At 31.2% G+C, this 24,382-nt stretch overlaps 1 protein-coding gene across 2 annotated transcripts in view; it reads right to left on the bottom strand.

Annotated features, from left to right (window-relative positions):
- The window catches only part of LOC139498350 (cholecystokinin receptor type A-like), a 113,879-nt gene that overhangs the window by 38,463 nt on the left and 51,034 nt on the right, over window positions 1-24,382 (bottom strand). The gene's annotated exons all lie outside the window — the stretch shown is intronic.

Raw genomic sequence — 24,382 nt, 5'->3', positions numbered from 1 at the left:
GTTTAATCCTGGACTAAAATGACCTGAACTGAATATCAATTAAACCACAAGTTCATTCAAAACAATAAATGTCATTTTTTTAATGATTTTTAACTTATAGATTGGTTGGCCTTTAATGCCATTTTTTAGCTCTGTTGTGCTTTTTCATTGTTGTATTTTTTTTAAATAGCAATGCAACAGCACAATATCTGAAAAGACACAAAGTGTATCACAATTTAATAATTTTGATTAAATCACAAAGTACATCTACATAAAATCAATTATACTATAAAAAAAAACAAATTTCCAAGAATACTTGTTAATAGTTATAAAAGAACATATTGGCATATTAAACTAGTTGTGATTTAAATTTTTTTTTAGAATGAACCTACAATGTACGTAAACATGTAAAAAACATCCTTTCCCTATCCATCTGAAATAGACCTCAAAATTTGTCATGTACCGGGAACACCACACAAATTTGATTTCTATTTATCTGGCAGCCTGACATGTTTTTCTAACATAACAAGTGCAAGTAGAACTAAAGCATTTTTGACTTACATGCAGTGCAACATGGCAAGTATCATATACATATTGGTATGCCATAAAAGCTTATAATTCTTTTAATTACTTGTGACATATAGCTAATCGTGAAATGTAGATAATATTTTAGATATGAAAAATCGAAATATGAAAATAAAAGACTTTAGGCTGATTATAATGCAATATCGTTTTGTAAATAATTGCTCATGAATATTTGTCCGAAAATTTCCTGTCCATTTAGTTATTGAGAAATTTTAGCCCAAGGAAAGAAAGTGAGTTTAAATGAAAGGAAACTTACCATACTGAGAACAAAACAAATCAATTATCATACCACCTTATCCTACAATAAGTTCAAAGTATGTGTAATGGTTAACAGATGCAATGTCAGCACACAATAATTGAATTAAAAGATTACGTAACTACAAATCAAATGATATATTCGATCCTCATTATCAGTTATTTATTATATAATCACATGCAAACGCATGTGTTCTTTTAATTCAGCATTGTTATTTTCACAAAATTCATAAATTTGTTTTAGATCTGAAGAAATTGTTGTATAATTGAAACTAATAATTGCAATATGTGTTTTAAAACACTTGCACCCTACTGACATTCATATTTGTCAAAAGATATAAATATTTTGCGACACTCAATAAACATTCGAGATGCACAATTAAAATCGAACGTATTAACAACTTGTCAATATGTCACATACATATGTATTACTATTTTTTTTCATATCTTATTGATATCACATGTAATAAATGTTTTACATATGGTTAGACAGTTTACTTCGCTCGATTTTTTCTTTATAAATAAACCACGGTATATGTACCAGTTTGGAATCATATTTATTCTAACTTAATTATTTACTTGGTTATTTTCTGTTTAGGGCCATCTGATATTAATATTTTCTGATTGATTTTAGAACTGCAAAACTGACAACTGTATATAAGTAGAACTGGGCTTTTTATTTCATATCAGGTAAAATTTTGATATAGGATGCTATCAGATAAAACTGACGCATCTGTATACCTCGCCTCCTTAAGTAATGGATATTATGCTTTAAGAACTGTTCCTTCGTCTCCGTCGTGAAGTTATGGTCACATTAACTAAAAATTTAAGTCATATGTTCACTATTATAAGAACTTTATAAAACAATGTTTGCTGGCATAATGATTATCAGAAGTTAAAGTTTACACTATTAGGTCTTTATTATGTGCACTTAAAGCATTTGTTAAATGCACATTTTATTCTTTGAGTACTATATGTTGAGTACTCCTTGCATACACAACACGTTAAGGAAAGTAATCGACAAATAAAAGTAATGGTTTCATAATCCCAGGTCATTAGAATGAAATAAGCTAATTATGATGTGTTGCCCTTACATAAACATGATATATATACATTGCTATAGACTGCTTTCACACTGCAAAATAACATTGCACATAAACTAAACATTTATATAATTGAATACTGGGCTTATTTTCTTTTCTTAATACGTAAAGAGTCTGCTTTATTACTGCATCGGAGTGTACCTCTGATCACGATATCACACATCATTTCGAAATTAGTAGGGCAACAAAGTGCCGATCAGGATCATTTTGACGTTACACAAATGGCTGAAACACGATTATACGATGCTCTGGAAAAATATATATAAACATATTAACAAGTCAATTGCTCATTATTTTATGGACCCCACTAGTGAGGAATTTTTCTACAGATATTTAATCAAATCTATTTTAAACTTTCGTGGCTGTACTCCTTTTGGATAAAAATGCTCAATAATTTTGTTATTTACTTAGCCTTTAAATTTGTACACAAACACATGCTCGGTATCTTAAATGGTGGTGATATTGCAGATAAACATTTTAATATTTTAAACCATTTGGCACATTAAAGATTTTCCAATCTCTATAATTAAATGTTCTTTTTGGCCCAGTTTCTTTTTAAAATTTTTGTACTCATGATCTTCAACTGTACTAGATATACTTCCAAATATTTTGATATAAGTGCCACTGATTAATCTTCTGCAGACTAACAGAATTATATGTCTGGTATCTTTGATGAGTTTTATAGCCATTTACAAATGTAAAACGTCATTGCTGAAAACATTAATGTTTATCAAATTTGTTAAAATTTTACTACAGGCAAAAACAAATTTACTAGTTTGAATGATGTACTGAGACTTCGTGTCACTACTTCAATATGAACTACTCATTGGATTTACTTAAAACATATTTGATTTAATACTTAAAACACAATGAAAATAAAAATGAGTTCTAACGACAGCGTCTCTAACATCTCTAAGTATTTATAATTCTATATGTTAGCAAAATAAATTCAAAATACAAAAAATATGCAATTTTGTAAAGAATGTATTTTCAAATTATAAGTAAGTACAAAATAACAATTTAAGTTGATAAAAATGATTGGTTAAATTGTAAACTAGAGATTAAAGGTTGACAATTGTGTCCTTTTTATAGAATCACAATATCTAAAACCAAATACGATAGATGAAAGCCGTTCTTCATATACTAATTATGTGCAAAATTTAAGACATTACGAGCAGCTATATATTTGTAGTGATATAGTGTGATAGTGACCTAATACGATATAAATATATATACATTCAGTAAATTCATTCGTTCGATCCAAGCATTTAATTTACTGACCCCATGTAAATCGATTTTAACTTACCGACTATCTTAACAAGTGTAATTTAGAACGGTGGTCTATCAACATGACCAAGTCTTCAATATAAAGAACTTACTTCTTTTTATTTATACAAAAATAAATGCCAACAATAACAACTTCTTAGCTTTTATGTGTTTTCTGTATTAATTACAATAATTCAGCACCAATTAATTGTTTATATATAATCAAATGTTGTTATCAAAACATTGTACGATTGCAAGCAATTGACCATCACATTTTCATGTGGTTTTTTTATTTATATAAAACATTTTTACTGCAGAGTATTCAATTCAATATTAACAGCTTCAGCGGGCTCCTATGCAAAATACGTACTAGTTCAGTAAAAATGGACGTCCAAACTTAGGAATTAACTAAAATTGAAAATTACAAGACTGACAATTGCCACAGACTCCTGACTTTGTAGGCGTAAGTGATTATAAATGTAAATATGTGTATCAACTATCCATATTTAAAACTTATATTGTCAGCTACTCTTTTCAAATATATAAAATATGGGAGTTTTAAAAGCATTATCATTTGCACACACTACTCTAAATAATTAATGTCTTATTATAAGGTTGGCGGATACTAGTGTTCTTTAATTTAGGTTATGTTTATTCACTATGAGTCTATCTACGGAATGAAAGCATATGACAGTATAAAATAATTTGTCTTACAGCCATCAAAAGATCAGCATGAACATATGCTGGAAATACTATGTTCATAATAAAAAGCGTTTTAATTATTGGTTCTTTTGTTGTTATTGTTTACAAATATAAATGGGTGCTAGATTTTTTGACATTATGCATACTAAACAGATAATATATAATTTCCTCATTTTAGTTTTGTTAAAAATCATTACCTCTTCCCAAATGTGGTCTTTATTTTCTTGATCAATCGTATCAAACGGTATTTCTTTTAACACCCAATATTCACATTTACAGACAAAACAATCTCCTTAAGACTGTAACCTTAGTCAAATGCTGAAGCGCTCTGACAGCTGAACAGAATCTATAGAAAATTTACACAGGAATATAGAATGATAACTTAGAAGTGAATGATTCACAATTTTGATTTAAGAATCATCATTATTCATGAATTCTATGATAAGTTATCAAATTTGCATAACATTGGTCCTAAATCAGTTGCTTTATTGATATTCTATGTCTTTTAAACGCTGTTTATTGATAGCTCTGACTATTATGGATTTGAAAATAGATATTGTAATTCATGAAATACCGCTTGTTATCCGTCCGATAACTTTTCATTAATATGGAACTGAATTGTTTAATTGAAAAAAAAATAATGCTACATAGAAAAAAAAATCATGTCTATGACAATAACAAACAAAACCAAGGAGTAAACAAGGACTCACAGAACCAAAAGATATTTACATCAACAGTTATAAATAATAAATAAGAAACAACACAAACTTCACTAAAAACCGGGAGTGAAATCAGGTGCTCCGGAAGAGTAAACATTTCCTGCACCGTATACGGCGCCCGTCGTGTTATATCATGTATGTATTAATGTGAAAATGTGATTAGATCGAAAAAGAGTGGGTCATACCAATAAGAATAAAAAGTGAACCTGACGTGAAAACAATTCTTTTCTACTTTCTGTTTGCTGTTTTTTCTAGGCCGCACCACTTCCAGTAAAATGATATCCTTCCACTTTCGTGGATTGATATCCCCAAAAAGATTTAAGATTTGTTTTAAATCTAGATATATATGTTTCAATTCAGCATAAACCTATAATCAAACAGAAAAAAATGAGTCCAGAAAATCATTCAGAAAAAAAATGGACTATTTTGTTTCCCTCTATGTTTTGACATGCACCGGAAACTTGAGTTGTAATACAAGATCGGTACCTTAAATTTAATAAATCTAATCCAGCCAGATCTATGAGGTGATAAATTGATCGGTTTCTAAATAATAATCGTCGGTTTCCTAATTCATATTGATAAAGATTCCCCAAAAATCAGTTATTGAATCCTGCAAAATATCAGAAACATATTTGTTCAATTATTGCTTGCACATTTTTTCGATGTCCGCTTTTTCCTCACGATTTTAAATATAGCTAACGCAAGATGAAAAATTCTAAAAAAAACCTTACTGTATTAATTAATATTAAACCTCTCTACAGTCCAATAACCTTAACAACAAGTGCCAGAGCAAACAAAAAGCAATGTCTACAAACAATAATTAGAATCGAGGATGGGATAATAAGAGGCATTTGACGTATTCTATCGTCATCATCAGCTGTTGTTTTATTGCATATTAACGCAAGTGGTGTATCAATTATGCAATTGACATATTCACAAAAGCAGGAATGAACTTTTTATTACATAGTGGATCAGGAAAAAAATGTTATCGTAATGGCACTTATTATATCTAATTTGCATCACGTCATTAAACGACCTACAATATATCAGTTTTCACATTTCACGGAGTTTTATTTGATTTAGCGATGTGCATGTCCGCAACAATGCACAATTATAATCAATTATATTGATAACATTTACAAGGTGTTTTAACGTGTGTTTCATGTCTGATTAGCGACAAATATTTCAGTTCAATGTACACAATATGAACTGTAATGCTTTAATGTGACTCTGTCTGTTTGTCTCTTTTTCTTTCGCTCGCTCTCTCAAGAAATGTTTCAGTGAAAATCAATCAGACAAAATATCACAATCATTACAATAGTACACACCTATGCTTCAATAAAAAAAACAAGTAATTGTAAGTCTGGTTCTATGGATTTGTATTTGTATCCTGCTCTTACAAAAGTCGAGACCATTATTTATTTATCTTAAATTTTGTTTAACGTCTTTTATAGGACGTTTGGGTCACATAGACTTGTAACACAGTACATAAATTATGTTCACTATGATTTGAACTTCAAAAAACAATATTTGCCAAAATAAAGATTATTGAAAGTAAACTTTACTTTACTATGCTAAGCCCATATGTTATGCTCATTCAATTCTTATTTCGAGTTCGCCTCGAATACTTGATACATTTCGGAAAGTGATAAAATAAAAGTAAAGATAATGCTTTCAAAATACAAAGTCATCTTGAAGAAATAAACTTATTGTAGACGCTATTATAACAGATTAACCTTACAGAAATTATGATATACATACATGCTAGTAAACAGACTTGCAACCACATCGCGAAATAACACCAAAAATGAAATATTTAATTTTTTAATATCGTTATAATAATAACATATAAAAAATATATATTGCAATATTGAATCGAAGCTTACCATAGTTCAAGTTTCGGCAGAACGTTTTGCTCTATGCTCTTCAACGTTGTTTTACATTTTATCGTCAGAGTGTTAGATAAGAGTTCATATGATGAGTCTCGTGAAATCTGGTGTACTCAAATATATCTCTCGTAACGTTGATGAGTTTTTACAACTCATGAGTGTATGCCTGCGTTGATGGGTTTTTGTACAGAGTTTTTTCTATTGTCTAAATCATTAAAATCATTAGAAACATTTATGATAAATATATCCAAATAACTAAATATTACTAGACAGAAACAGCACAGCTTTTTTGAATTTTTAGTAGTCGATGCTCTTCAAATTTGTTATCAGTTTTGATACGAATGTCATTGATTTATATGTTTCTGTAGATGAAAAAAAGTTATTCGTACTAATTGTAATGCCTGGTATTTTTGATAAGTTTTATACCCATTTAACATGCCAATTATATTAACATTAATATTGAATACGTTCGTTTAAAAAGGCAACAAAAAGTACTAACTTTCATTATATACTGAAGCTTCGGGTCATTATTCGAACTAAAGCATTTCGTTATATTTATACTTAAACTTTATTGAGATTGTACTTTAAACATTAAATATCAAGATGCAATCCAACGTTACCGATAAAATCCGTATATTTGAGATTGTTTTCTCTTTTTTAAATCAAAAGAAATATAATTTCAAATGTAAGCAAAGTGAAAAAGAATTAAATGATTAGATTTTCAAACTGTGAGTAAATTCACATCTAGAACAATGATATAAGTTTATCTCAATTGATTATTTAATGGAGGACGAGACATTGATGGTCGATAATTTAAACCCTATAATTGAAGCAGATAACTTTTATGGTCTTATCTTCGTGCAAGTTATAATGCAAATACGTTCATTAATTTTTTTTGTCGTCATTTAGCATTATCAGGAGTTTTAATAACCAAACCCACATACGGCAAATCAAGTCCATTCTTGATATAATCTCAATTTCAATTTCAACATAATAATTATGAGCAAAATTAAAATCATTATATACATCTCATTCCTGCTACATTCGGCTTGAGTTTAAAATTAGCACCTAATCCGTAATATTTGATATACAACTCAATCTGTGAATGCATCAATACAAATTTCAAATTAAGATATTTAATCTACTGGTAGAATACGCATTTTTATGATGGAATTTAAACATATTCAACATGAATTTCAATACAAGGGACATTTCTATTAATTACTGTATGAATTTATGATTTTAAAAGAAGGCAAAAAATATAATGTCTATATTCTATAAAAATTCTAGCTTATTATTCCCGTGCTGTTATTCTTGTCAAATATTATTATGTGCAAAATCGTGAATATCGTGCATTCTAAACAGGCAATATTTCACTTTCCGATCAGCGTTCTGTGAAAATTGATTCCCTCTTCAGGCTTTGGATCTTTATCTCCTCAGTCAACTGCACACATAGTAATTATTTTAACACCCCATACTTACGGGGCGCCGAATGGGACTCTTGTGGTTTTGTACAACATTCAATTCTGACATAACAAAATAATTTTTGTCTTAGAAAACTATGTGATACAGACGTGTTTTATGAGAACTTCAATTCTGTGATGACAAAATTCATTCTTGTAGACAAAATTCAATTTTGTGAGACAAAATTCAATTTTGTCTATTTTGTCAATTTTGTCTCACAAAAGTCAATTTTGTATGCAAATTAGTTCACAGAATCGAAACTAAACTAATTTGCATACAAAATTGACTTTTGTCGGCCAATTTTCAAATTAGGTAACAAAAGTAAAATCTGTGTTACAAAAATGAATTTTGTCATGACAAAAGTAACTTTTGTCCACTGAAAGATAATTTTGTATGACAAAGAGGTCCTGAAATTCGAAGAAATAATTCCCAGATCCCGAAAGGGTCAATCCCGAAATCCCGAGCTTAAAAACACCCGATCCCGGAGTCCCGATAAAGGTCCTATCCCCCCCTCATCCTTCTCTTGATAAGAGATTTTGTAATGTACGAAATATCGCTTTTCAACCGGTCGACTTATTTTTATTGATAATTTTTGTTAAAGAAGTTTAAAGAATAATCAAAATTTATAAAGTGCAGTATTTTATTCATACAGTGCACGGAGCAACAGAAGAATTTGTGAGAGAGTAATACTGACATTTTTTAATGAAATTTAAAGTGAAGATGTTTAGCCAAATTTTGATTTGAAAACCTTTGTATCATATTTTTTTCTATGTTTTTATAGTTCAGTCTAGAGTTCTATAAAGATGCATTATTTGTCGAAATGTTCGCTTCTCGCAAAAAATTGCAATCGTTATTGTTTTAACAACAAAATAAAGTTAATTTATTTTTAAAACAGTAAAACTCTATGAATTGAATAAGTGATATACTGTTGATTTCCTTATTTATCTGCATTGTTCCAAAATCAATCAAAAGTAAAATAACAAAAATACCGAATTCCAATAAAACTTTAGTGGTGAATTATAAAAAAAAGAGATCGAATATTTTGAAAAAAAACATATGACTTCTATATTTAATCTATAATCTAGTTTTAAATTTCACGCGTGTTTATAATTGAAATGTTTTATTCATAACGTCTTTAAGATAAAATCTTGTATACAAGTACATCAATTATTTTTCTGTTGTTTGTTTTGAATGATGACCAAGAACTCTTTTCCGTAAATTCATCTTTTGTCACGACTGAAAAAAATCTATAGAGGTAAATTACTTTTAAATCAAAGATCCATTAATTATTACAGTAAAACTGTTTCTCTGATTGGTATACAAGGAAACCAGCGAAGAACATTAAATGATTCTGTAGAGCTCCAACGGGAAAATACAACGACGTGCTCCAAATGTTATGGTAACAGTATTACAGAAATCATAAACTGTAATGAAATGGGTATGATAAGGTATTGTTTTGGATCCCTTAATTTAAAAAAAAAACAATACGTCAATTTCACCACATTCAAAAATTCATAGTGACATTTTTGCGCTTACTTTTCCAGATATTATTAATATGTTGAGTTACCAATAAGATTAACATAGTTTTCAAGTCGAAATTTTTTTTTTAATTTGAGAGGCCACGAAATAGCTCTTATTAAAACCTCTTCGTAAAAAGAAATGTACCTTCTTAATTTTTGTATAACATATATTGGGAGGATAATGCATTTGTCTATATACCATTTTGTTTGTCTTTATTATCATAACTGTTTGTTTTATCGGGATCAAGATTATAACACAATGTTGACTGTTGTATTCGAATTTTATGTTTTACATCTTTACCTATTCTTCAAAAGTAAGAAGATGTAGTATTACTGCCAATTAGACAACTCTCCACAAGAGACTTACACACAGAAATTAACAACTATAGATTACCGTATGACCTTCAACAATAAACAAGCCCATGCCGCTATTAAAGGCCCCGAAATAACAAATGTGAAACAATTAAAAAAAAAAGACAATCGGCCTAAAAATGTCTGTTTGTCTTGTTTACACATTTTTGTCACTATAAAGGTATTTTATTCAGATGTTATACGCTATGAGTGTATCAGTTAGCTTAAAACAGGTTTTATTCACCATATCTACATGAAAAATGCCTGCACCAAGTCAGGAATATGATAGTTGTTTTAGATCTGTTTGATGAATTTGTGCTTTTGCTTTTACCATTTGAAAAGAGACTTGCCATTTTGAAATTCATCGGAGTTCGATGTTTTAGTTATTTTACTTTTTGTCAGTTCTTAGTACTCAACTATGATGAATGGACTTTTGCAATGAACTAACATAACTTGGATTATTGTTTGTGACGGTTAATGCATGATTTATATACTTCGTGTTTATCAGGAATATTAAATTAAGCAAAAATTTATTTCAATCTGTCTACATTTGCTCTTTAGGATGAAAAGAAATCCCTTGTTTATTTGTATTACGCAATAGTGACTGGTTTTAGTCAATTACCATGCAATATGCCATTTGTGTAGCCTGTCTCTTGATAAATCATTTAGACATCTCATCCCAATTATCTACTTATAAAATGAAAAAAAATATAACGCGAATGTTCGTTGAAAGCGAATTGTCAAAATCCATACGTCAAACAATCTGTTTTATTGTTGATAAAGTCAGCGAATGTTCTCCAGAGAATCTATATTCAATATTTCTCTATTATCATAGAGTAACCGATTACTCTAAATGTCTAAGTTATCAATATACATGTATAGAGCAGTTTTCAAAAGATGTTTTGAAAAGAAGACAACACTGTCAATAACTAAGTTGGCGAAAAGTATTTCAGACTGTGATGATTGATATCCTGTTAGTGGCTGATGCACTCACGACTAAACAATGACAACCAGTTTTTCTATATGAAGGAAGTCGGATCAACGAGAAAAAAACCCACCGACTTGAGGCAGGATCATTTGCATTTCTCTACTGAGATCGTTCTTTACAGGCACGTTTTTTTTTTTATTAGTTCCAGTAAATTGACAGCTCGGGCATATGCAGCTCCATTTTGCTATACCAGCATGATTGCTATTAAGGCATATACCCGCGACACCTTTTCTATAGAAATGTAAGCTTCTACATAAATACAGGTTTGTTTACGTGTTTAAGACTTCACAAGAATAATTGAGGTCAAATAGACGAATACTCATGGGTTCAATTTATAATACTTGAAAAAGGAGAACGTCAAAATATGTTCCAAAATTACAACCTGTTGGAATATGCCTTTTAGATTCCTTTGTGGTTTCGTTCGTTTTACTTGCAGAACTATTTGCATATCGTAATTTTTATATCTATCATTGGGATCTTCCCCATCCATTTTAAGTTTATTTCTGTTACATATTGTTTATTTTATCTTATCTTAAACTGTAGATTGGAAGGTTTTAGCCGTCAAATTTACGACAATTAGATATGATAAAATAATCATTAAATTGATGGTTTTAAACATATGCCACATACATTTGAAAGTGTCGATTATCTTTTTTAAATAAAGTTCTTGTGTCTTAACATGCTTTAGTCAAGTGTAGATTCGTGTTTAATTTCTTCTGAAAGTCATATACCCAGAAAATACTAAAACCGACAAAGTAAGATAAGACATTGATTTTTTTAATTTCATATAATAAACTTATAAATGCAAAAAGTTTAAAAATGCATGCCAAAACTTCTTGTGAAAATCCTGCTTATTATTACACTTCGAAGTCATACTTGTGTATGACAAAAGGAATAAAAAGTGCTGTTTTCTGCAAGTCTAAACATGGCAAATAGCTAGATCAATTGGGATGAAAGTCACAAGATTTTGCTTAAATGAACGTAGCCTCCTAAATATAACCGTTGTTTATGAAGACAATGACACAAAGTTAATTTAAATGACTAGAAAAAGTATGATTTTTTGGAAAATAAAATTTAGGCGCACATAAAATATGATATAAAAGCTATAGAAGAAGCGCTTATATCTTTAATGTCCTTTCTCAAAATATTCAGAAGGGAAACAAACTAAATGCATTAGCAAGCATTAGTGCATGTTGAGCAACACATATAAATAAAGCTCTGCTTTCTGGGTATTAACGAACAAACGCATCTTCTTAATTTTTCTTCTTTATATTATCTCAACTGCACTTTCTTTAATGATTATGAATAACGCTATAATAATATCTTCCTGTGTTTCGTATTTTATTTTTAGAATTATAATGTTTACTTTAAAGATTATTGATATTAGAAATGATATAAGCTGTAAACATGCATTTAAATTCAAAAACAAGCTGCGTAAACAGCTCTTTAAATTGATAAAACTTTAAAGACATAACAATAAAATTCCTTCACCATCTATGTTTATTATATTTGGTAACTTCCTTCAATAAATTAACTCATCATAAATACCAGCAATACTGATACTATTTACTAATGCACCAAATAGCATTGATACGCGGTAACAGACACATACACTTGAACATGTGGGGAAACAAGGTAAATGACTGATATTTCACTATAGAATGAATGACCACTAGTAAAGTATCAAGTTTATGATGACCTTCGATTTATTTTCAATTTTTCAATTTCTTCATCTTTTTCTACAACATTTTAAATCTGCTCATTGGTTTCTACAGTACAAAAAAATACGCTTGAACCCTGCAATAGTTGCAATTTTCTGATGTCATAACAGCATTTTAAAGTCATATTAAACGAGTGACTGGTGAAAAATAATGTTTATCCAATTCTTGAACTAATTCAGTTGTCGTGTTTTGAAGCCGTAGTTCATCGATTGTCACCTTATAGTTAACAATCAACAAAGACGCATGGATATTGAGCACATCTATAACATATGCAATCAGATAATAGTTTATTTAAATGACGATCGATGCGTATTGCGATCACCCGGAAGGGTCACCCTACGGTTACTTGCATACGGAAAATATGCCGGCGAATTGCTTCTTAGAAGCAAGCAATTTAAAATAAGTAAACTTCTTCTAAATGTGGACAAATTATAGAATTTTCTTCAAAAAAAAGTATATGTACATAAGTTTTATAATGAAGGTTTCATATGACTTTAACTTTTTGATATATTGAGGGGTATTGTTTCTGGACCAGTTATGTCGCATTTGTAAAGGTTAGACATGGCTATTTCAAGGAAATTCCTTGTTCATACCATGGTTCTCAATTATCAGGAAACTAAAAGGATTTATCTATAAAGTGTTCATTTGGTGCTGTTTCAGGTGAGGGTCAAAACAAAAATATATTTTAGGAAAACATTTATAGTTATTATTGATAAAGTCATTGGAAAATACACATTATCAATGTATCTATGATTACAGATGATATTACTACTGATTAGAATAGGCAATGGGGGAAAGAAGCAGAAATTTGAATTAGTACCCACTTAGCAATTAATTGGAAATAATATTACGATAGACATTTATACAAGTCATCATTTAAATGCCGTTCAGTCTTATATAAAAGGGGTCTAAATTCAGCATCGTTAAGAGTAAAACATGTAAATAATATATGCATTGAACTTAAATATAGCTCCATAAATGAGTTCTGAACCCTTATCCCTTTAAATACGCTTCTGTAATTTACAGTGATCTATTGCATAATTTGCATATGGGAAATCTTACTTTCTTGAATCATTATATATAGTACTTGAGTACTGATATGATTTAGGGACGACATCAAAAGTTCAATGAAGGATAAAAAACTTAATTCACATAGTTTTTTCACTGATCCCCCCACACCCCCTTCTTAACTTAATTTGGGAAAAATTGATTGACCCATATGGATATATGTGAAAATCCATGTCGGATAACCAAATCTTGCTGCAGTTCAACCCCCCCTCACCCTCATTTGAATTAAGTTTTTTTTTTTTTTTTATCTTACATTGATCTTTTGATGTCGTCCCTTATAATAATTCTGTCGACAATGTTCTGTTGGTGAACTCAGAAATGATCAAGAATCAAAGTAATAAATATATTTGCAATGCTCTAAAACAAGGTTGTCTGACCTTAAAAGTAGTTGACTCTTGCTTCTGATTTACTAATTTGATAAGACATTATTTTCATTCATTAATCTGAATAGTTAAGTAATAATATGTAAAACAGTCGAATACCACCAACATTTCATGTGTATAGGAAGTAAAAGATTACAGCATAACTCAATACATTGAAGACTTTCGATACCAACATGAACCTCAAACCATCTCAACAAAACGTCTGATGTTATTAAAATGTTTAGCGGGATCAAAAGTATGGAAGCTAACAGAGAAGGTTTATATACATAATTATTAAATTTATGTCATTTAGATACCGTCAATTTTTATATAACTGTTAAAACTATATCAAAATATCTTATCAAATGTTGTGTTGGCAGGCACGATATCTCCAGAAAAATTGACATAGCATTCGTGTTTGACAGAAATCCGTTCCTTTGATTGGCATACATTGCAAGACATGCCAAAATTATGTTTTATTTCCAAATAAAATGCGACTTTCATGATTGCACGTGCTGTCGATGAGAACGTCACAAAAATGCATACAAAAAACAAACGACAAGCCTGAAATAATACGTTATGTCAGGGTTATAGCATCAAAATGAATTAACAGGAATTTAATGTTTTCTTTTCTCTATTTTATAGGGGTTGTAAACTATGTGAGCTATAGACGAAGTGCATATCTTTGGAATATCTGTTTTCCAAATTTTCACAAGAGATACAAAATTAGAGCCATATTACACAATAACTTTCTTTTGATGAGGTACATATGCGGTTTTATATATTTAAAAAAAGAATATAATCACTGAGGCAGACGACCGAAGTGAAAGTCAGTTTTTCAAAAATTAGGTCAACCATATATTAACCGTAACAAAAGACAGTAATTGTTTAATATCGCCTTCATTTTATTCTATATTGCGAGAGAACACAATGTCTACCGAAACTTATTTTACATCAAACATTTTACCACAACGTTACATGGAAAAGCGTATGACGATTATTCAAGTCGGTGAATATTATTTTTCACCAGGTGGATATGGTTATTTTACATTAAAAATCCAATTCATATATACTAAATTAATACCAATATTGAATAACCAGAATTAGTGCATGTTAGACACCTCATATAGCTTTGCCTTCTGTTACCTTAGCTGTATTTGGCAAAACATTTAGGAATTTTTGGTCCTCAATGCTCTTCAACTTCGTACTCTATTTGTCCTTTTAAACATATTTTTGATTCGAGCGTCACTGATGAGTCTTTTGTAGACGAAACGCGCGTCTAGCGTAAATATATATATATATGTTATCCTGGTATCTATGATGAGTTTATTTATTTACGAACAAACGTATCTTTTTAATTGTTTCGACTTTACATTATCTGAAATGACTTCCTTTAATGATTGTATATATAACACTAACATAATATCGTCCACTGTTTATATTCTAATTTTAGGTTTATAATGTTTATGTTTATGCAATATCGGTATGAAATATGAGAAACATGCTTCAAACATGCATCTTTAGATTTAAAACATGCTGTGTAAATACACAAAGTTACAAAATAAAATATATTATCTATGTTTATTTATTGTTCAACTTCCTTACCTAAATAAACTCATTATAAATATCAGGAATACATTTATTATACTTTTTACAAATGCACCTATCATTGATCTTCAGAATACCATAAATGTTTTCATTGGTTCGTGAACCTTATAATATCTTCAATTGGTCATTGATTTCTACAATATGTTCAAATCACACATGAACTCTGCAAATCTAATGTCTACCTTAATGACTTTTTAATTGTTTTTGTGGATATTGTTTCGGGATCAGTGATGTCGCAACCGTAAATTGTAAATCACAAACGTGGGGAAACAAGAAAAAATGAAAATCACTGATATGAATTCTACAATATTTTCAATTTGCTCATTGCTTTTTTAAAAAATAAGTCTCATAAACTCTGCAATATTTTCAATTTGTTGATGCCAAAAACATCACCTTATTTACTTTTTGATATATTGTTTCGGGACCAGTCTTAGACATGGCTATTGCAAGGCAATTCCTTGTTGATACAATTGTTACATGTATCAATTAGTAAACGACATGGATGTATTCAAGAAATGATCATTTGTCGCTGCTTCAGGTGAGGATCAAGACAAATATCTTGTAGGCAAACTTTTACATTAAAAATAGTTATAAAGGTATAATCATTAGACTTTGGAAAAGAGGGACGAAAGATACCAAAGGGACAGTCAAACTCATAAATCTAAAATAAACTGACAACGCCATGGCTAAAAATGAAAAAGACAAACAGACAAACAATACTAGTAGTACACATGACACAACATAGAAAACTAAAGAATAAACAACACGAACCCCACCAAAAACTAGGGGTGATCTCAGGTGCTCCGGAAGGGTAAGCAGATCCTGCTAGACATTATCAGTCTATCTATTGGTACAGATTATTTGCATGAGATTATAACTGGTAAAACAGGAAATATGAGGACATAAAGATCAATGTAAACATAGTAATAACTTGCAAGTAATGTTAACTGTAGATATCTATAGAAGTCATCATTCCAATGCGGGTTCGCTCTTGTGGTGGTCAATAAGACTCTGTAAGGAATTTAACATATAAACAAGATACAAGCATGTCTCAACATAAATGTAGCTCCATAAGGGGGTATGGAACCATGTCCCTTTAAGTCCACTTCTGTTTATCCTTTTTACAAGTTCAACTCCTAACATTGGCAAGCTGAACCCTATCTCCCTTTTTTTTTAAAGTGTGGACGGCATTTGAATGATGACTTATATAAACATTTACATATAACATTATTTCCTATGCATTGCTTAGTTGAAAATTTCTTTCTATTCAAAAACTTTCTGTTTACCAATTATTATCATAAGCAACTAGGCAATGTGTTGTAGTTGAACATATAAAAAAAATATGCCTTAACCTAAATGTAGCTTCATAAGGGGCCTGTGACCATGTCTTCTGTATTTAAGATTGATATATCGATAAATTTGTAAAACGCAAATCTTTCTCTCTTGTCTCATAATATACAAGTTTGCAAACATTCTAAACAACTCGGGGCTTTAGTACCGATATGATTTATAACAGAACAAGGAGTCAACAGGTGTTATACATGTACCACCAAAGTACGTCACATCCGGTTGAATACGAAAAACGGTCGAAAAATAGTCGTAGACAGTTGTAGGAAATCAATCCTACATTTCGTTGCAGTTAATTTTCTGAGTCATAAACATATGTCTTGGGAGTTTCAAGGCATACTTTTTTATGTTTCTATAGAGTATTTTGTATATAAGTTACATGGTTACTAAAGCTTGTATACAGGAAATCAAGGATGGAAATTTGAATGGTTTCTGGTGAAGGTTATAATAATATATATACAATGAAATGCTATGTAAAAGTTTGTCTGTAGTTATCAGGTTATGGACATGATTACGCATTACCTGATTACTCAAGTCATTCTATATTTGAAACAAAGATAAATTCTGCACAATTTTTTGAAAAGTACCAATTAATCAAAGACTAACAGGGGAAAACAATAGCAGTATCACACCCAACGTATGAAATATATACCTGTTCCGGACCATATGAGTATTTGGACCATACGCGTATGGTCATGACCATATGCGTATACTCATATGGTCCGACCGTACGCGTATGGTCGGACCAATTTTTTGAAAAGTGCCAATTAATCAAAGACTAACAGGGGAAAACAATAGAAGTATCACACCCAACGTATGAAATATATACCTGTTCCGGACCATATGTGAGTATTTGGACCATACGCGTATGGTCATGACCATATGCGTATACTCATATGGTCCGACCATACGCATATGATCCGACCGTACGCGTATGGTCGGACCATATGAGTATAATACTCGTTTGGTTATTAACGGTCCGGACCATATTAGTATTTGGACCATATAGGTATTTTCTTTTGTAAATCACATTATAAAAGTTTCAATAATACAAAAACTTTATCTAAAAAACAATGATGGTTACATGACAAAGTATTTTTGTTTATAATTCAAATGCTATGTAAAAAATAAATATTGGTGCCATAGTAAGTTTTCATCGCTAATTACGTTCTTGCATGTAGGCTTGGGTGACATTTACTTCCACATCGATAATGACCATCGGTATAAATTGTGATTATTATAGTTTTGACAAGTAAGTAAAATTAACTGTGAAACTTGTTGTAATTTTTATTTAGCTAATCTTTTTATTATAATATAATAATAAAATTAACTATATGATAGCGTCTTTTTAATGAACGGTCATACCATATGAAGAGTTTAGAAGTATTCAAAGTAAACTGTAACATAGTGTTAATTACCCCGCGACCATAAGCGTACGGTAGGACCATACGCGTACGGTCGGACCATACGCGTACGGTCGGACCATACGCGTACGGTCGGACCATACGCGTATGGTCGGACCATATGAGTATATACCCAAATGGTCATGACCATACGCGTATGGTCCAAATAATCACATGGTCCGGAACATACCTATTCCTCCGTTATTTTTTTTCATTAATTTTTAATTTAAACAAAAAGTTTCCTCCCCTTAAAATTGCTATTTGTTATTTTCTCAATTATTTCTCTATTAAAATAAGTTAAGTCATTTACATTTGAAAAGTAAACAGAATGACCATAAATCCTTATGCAAATGATAGCAAAATAACATTAAGTTCATTCAGGAAGATTTAACTGAAATAAATCAATTATTAGAATACCATAGTATACAAAATATTAATTGAAACAAAATGTTTTACTTCAGAAGAATCAAATTTGCCCCTCATTTAATGAAGTTTAACTGAAGATGAGGGTGCCAACCTTTCCCAGATACTGGTAGACCGTGGTGTTCTCCTGGAAATACTGTGATTTATCACAGCGGAGTAGGACATTTTCATAGTCTTAGCCAGTCACTACATGAGTAGTGTCAGTCCATTTGGGCCGTAAACTGCCCAGGTGGATGTTCAGGGGAAGGTAATATTTAAGTTCTGTAGGTAAGTGAAACGAATGAGTTGGATGAATGAATGGAGAGATGATGAGTGAATGGAGAGAGGATGAGTGAATGGAGAGTGGATGAGTGAATGGAGAGTGGATGAGTGAATGGAGAGTGAATGGAGAGAGGATGAGTGGATGGAGAGTGGTAAGTGGATGGAGAGTGGATGAGTGAATGGAGAGAGGATGAGTGAATGGAGAGAGGATGAGTGAATGGAGAGAGGATGAGTGAATGGAGATTGGATGAGTAGATAGATGGGTGGATGAGTGGATGGGAAACGGATGGGAGAGTTAATGTGAGAGTAGATGAGTGAATGCAGAGTGTATAGCAGATGGATGGGAGAGTGGATGGAATACTGGATGAGTGAGGATGAGTGAATGGAACAGTGGATTAGAGAATAGATGGGAGCGCAGATGGGAGATGGATTGGAGAGAGGAAGAGTGTATGGGAGATGTTTTTGAGAGTGGATGAGTGAATGAAGAGTGATTGTCAATGAGTGAATGGAGAGTGGATGAGTGAATGAAGAGTGGTTGGGAGAGTGGACGAGTGAATGAGAAAGGATGATAGAACGAGAAAGGACAAGTGAATGAGAAAAGACGAGTGAATGAGAAAGGACGAGTGAGAAAGCACGAGTGAATTAGTGAGAATGAGAGAAGATGAGTGGATGAGATAAGATAAAAGAATGGAAGAGGGTGAATGGGAGTGGATTAGTTGTTGAATGAATGAGAATGAATGAGTACATGGGACTGTATGGGTGAATTTGAGACTTGATGGCTGTGAGAGACTGGATGGGTACATGAGAAACTTCATAAATGAGAGAAGAAAGGTGTGGATGAATAATTAAAAACGTAAGATTTGCTGAGAAATGTGATATGGTTTTGCATGAGTGTTATGACTTATAATCGTTCATTCGATATAGTTAGTTACAGCTTTGATACTAACTGCTATTGATTTGAAGTCATTATTCAAAAATACAGAACGAATACAATCCTTATATAGATCAGGCATAAAATAATAAAGTTGTCAAATGGTGTTTAAGATAATTATGTTGACAACTATAATCTTTTTTTTAAATACGTAAGATTTGCTGAGAAATGTGATATGGTTTTGCATGAGTGTTATGACTTATAATCGTTCATTCGATATAGTTAGTTACAGCTTTGATACTAACTGCTATTGATTTGAAGTCATTATTCGAAAATACAGAAATAATACAAGCCTTATATAGATCCGGCATAAAATAATAAAGTTGACAAACGGTGTTTAAGATAATTATGTTGACAACTGTAATCTTTTTTTGAAATATAAACTGTTTCCTTAAGCTCAGCGACTTACTTCTATTGATTTAAGGATATTGAACAATAGATAATATTAAAAAGCACATATCTTTGGAAATTCTGTTCTCCAAGAGAGACAAAATAGATGCAACACAATAAATGTTTGGTGCCATATGTATAAAAATAGTATTGCCTTCTTTATATATCTATCAAAATAAAGACGCATCTTCTAAATTGGTCTTCTTTTAATTATCTTAATTGCTCTTGCTTTAATAGGAAGATGTTTAGACAATACGAAATAAATGGTGACTCTAATGAAGTAGCAATGGGTTTTACTGCAATCAAGAAACATTGAATCGAGACAACATAAATAAAAACGACAATTATTTACGACAAAAGGCAGTTAAAATAATTTGTGTAATTTTGTTGGTTGTAAAACAAACATTACATCTAAAAAGCAAAATTAGAAATAAAATACTCACTCTAGCAGAAAAAAAAGATGTAATTACAACAAAAAAAAGATAACGATGTGTTTTAATGAGTAGTGGTTATATAGTTTTATCGATTTTATTGTCGTTTGACGGGAAATATATAAGATAATTGAACACATTTACGCTTTAGTTTTGTAAATTAGAATACAAAGGAAAAAGGTTAACTGTTAATTTTTTAGTATCATATTTTGTACTATATCCACCCTTAAAACTATATCCTTTATGAACAATAAATGTCTGAATTAATAGCATAGCAAAATAATTATCGGTTATCCCTGGGACTAATATGTGTTGGTCTTAGTTAATCTTGGTAAACGCATTTTTGTAAATATTGGCATATCATGCAACTTGTTGCTCAATATCAATAATACTTTGTTGGGATTAACTACATGAAACCAATGATTTAAACAGTAGCTGTTTCGTTGTGATAAGAGTTGGTGTAAATTACAGTCCTGTAGTTAGCGAGTGCGATAATACCATAGACGATAGTGTAAAAATTTCCAGCTTATCATTTTCAACCAGAAAATTACGTAGGATAGATGTGTTTTTTTAATTAAAAATGGTTGTTTCGATGTCTCCGAAGAAAAACACATTTCATACTGGATATCGCAATGTCAAAATATCATGTAGTCTTGATATTTTAAGGTCATTTTAAAAATTGTAAAATAGTATTTTTTAATTGGTTCTGACATTTAAGCACCGACATCGAACTCCCTTTATCGATAATTGAATCCTTGTTTGCTATGGTAAATTGTAGCAAAAAGCACTTTAATACCAGACAAAACAAACACCACGAGAAGCAGATGTTAGGTAAATATTATGAACTGTTCCAAAAAATTGAGAGGGATTTAATAATTCGATTATTTAAGTATTAAATCATCCACGTTGTGTACTGTTGTCTTTACACTAGAATAGAACAGATTAGTAACAGTTGCATAAGTGTGTAGATTGGGAATTACGTAATAGAGATCAAATAGGGAAAACATGTAAAGGATAGAGCTAATAAGTTACCCCTATTCACACCCTCTTGCGTTGAGTCCATGAACGGCGCAAAATATGACATGACTGCTGTAATGCAATGCATTTAAATGAAATATGAAGTTGAAATTTATTATTTTGCCATTTCATGAAGAGAAAAATGGATTATTTTTATCGCTTAAATGTCCGATCTATTTGCTAAAAAGTCTCCGACGATTTCATAGATTAATAAACTTGGAATTTTGGTAAAATACAAAGGATTTTCTACCCAGTGAATAAATTACCTTAGCTGTATTTGGATAAACCTTTCAGAACTTTGAGTCTTCAAATTATGTTCTTCAACTTCGCACGTTATTTGCCCATTTTAACTGTTTTTTGTTCGCTAGCCACGAATAACTCTTTTGAGGAAGAAACGTGCATTTGTCGTTCACAAAATTTTAATCCTGGTATCTAAGATTATTAGCAGGCTAAAAACTACCCATTGAATATTTTTTCATTCCAAATAAAACATATCCACAAAGAGTAGTCAGATAATTGATCGCCCAGTACATATAACACCCTTAAAACGTGTAGTCAACATAAAATAAAATGATTTATTGATTGATTGCGGTTGCATAAAGGACAGTTAAAAAGGATTAAAACAATATGGTTAATTGGATAGGGACAGGCCTTGCAGCACGCCACCTTAATACCCCTCATAGTGTTGTTCTAAACGTGCAAAGAACGTGGCACTATCTCTCCACGAAGCATCGGATTCAACGTCCCCATTCTGAATTGACGTGGCTGCGTATTTGTATTTCGCGGACAACCAAACAGACATCCCACTTTGACAAGGATTATACTCCGGTTGGACGAACCCGCAGTGATAATGTTTCTCTTCCTCAGTCACCCTTAGGAACGTACAGTATTTTGAATGAAAAAGTATTAGATTGATTATCTTATATAAATATATAGGAAGATGTGGTATGAGTGCCAATGAGACAACTCTCCATCCAAATAACAATTTATAAAAGTAAACCATTATAGGTCAAGGTACGGCCTTCGACACGGAGCATTGGCGCACACTGAAAAGCAAGCTTTAAAGGGCCCTACAAATTAGTAATGTAAAACCATTGAAACGGGAACACCAACGGTCTTATCTATATAAAAACGAGAAAAGAGAAACATGTATGAACTACATAAACAAACTACTATACATCAGATTCCTGACTTAGGACAGGTGCAAACATTTGCAGCGGGATTAAACGTTTTAATGGTTCCAAACCTTCTATCTTTTATGAAACAATAATATAACATCACAACATAGAAAAACACGCTATAAAATATCAATTGGAATTTAGACTTATATCTGTTTCTATCTTTACAAAGTAAGTTTTATTTTGATACAAGAAACAATCTCAGATCTCCCAGGTCAGACTTCCAATTTAGTTGAATACAACTGAGATAAATAGAAAAATAAATAGTTTAACTGTCTGAAGTATATAGATAATAAATATATTCTCCAGTATGATTAAGTGGTCACAGATAAAAAATTGAGGTAGGCATTTTTTTCTCTTGAGTGATCTCTTGATAAAATAAATCTCCAAAGATACCAAGACATTGGGATGGACACAGGTTTATATTATTAGGACAACCGATTGATCGTAAAGCAGAACTAGTTCGTGTAACTACAATGTACGTCATGGCAGTCAGTCTGTATTTATTGAACGAGGAATCGTTTAATCACTGAAGATACACATACTTACGGAAAAGACTGCTTAGAAAAAACAAACTATTTCATTTTGTTTTGATCTTTCATGGCTTGCTATGGGTATTAATTTTGATCATTTTAAAGGCATTTTTTAGGTGTCTTGCAGTTGCTAATTTTAAAGTCATTTAGCCTCGTGTTGAAAGTCGTTTCACCTGCAAGCAGACTACATCGATCTACTTATTTTAACTCATTTGTTTACTAACTACAATTAATGAATTTGAATTGTCCAGGATATTCTATTGACAGGGAAAATCAAAATTGGTTGTTGAAATTATTGGTTAATTGTTGTTCGCATAACGTCCAGTTACGAATATTCCATGCATACTGGTAATGTACCTTACGGTATTAACATCACTAGCGAAGTAGGAGTAACAAAAGAAAAAGAAGTTGATGTGATAATATTACTGAAAGAATTATTCTTAAAAACAATCAAGCCCCCTAAAAATACACAATTATATAAAGAAACATAAAGCTACTTGAATAAGAACATAACACCATTGACAACAAATACAAGAAGAGTAGCACACTGTTATCCGTTCATCCTTATATGCCATGTGGCTAACGGTAATATCCTACAACAAACGCAGACAAGAGATCACTAACAATGCCAATTATTCATATAAATTCTTATTTCAAAGGGACATAACTCAAATAACAGCAGTTGATTGTCGTTAATTATCGAATACTTCGACGATGTTGCTGATATACACCTCAGGGGCGGATCCAGCCATTTTAAAAAAGGGGGGTTCCAAACCCAGGACAAAAGGAAGGGGGGGGGGGTTCCAAGTAGATGTCCCCATTCAAATGCATTGATCGTCCAAAAAAGGAGGTTCCAACCCCTGGACTCCCCCCCCCCCCCACAAACCC

Source organism: Mytilus edulis, chromosome 12, assembly GCF_963676685.1.
Source record: "Mytilus edulis chromosome 12, xbMytEdul2.2, whole genome shotgun sequence".
NCBI lineage: Eukaryota > Metazoa > Mollusca > Bivalvia > Mytilida > Mytilidae > Mytilus > Mytilus edulis.
Note: the sequence above shows the minus strand (reverse complement) of the source record. Positions and strands in the feature narration are given on the sequence as shown.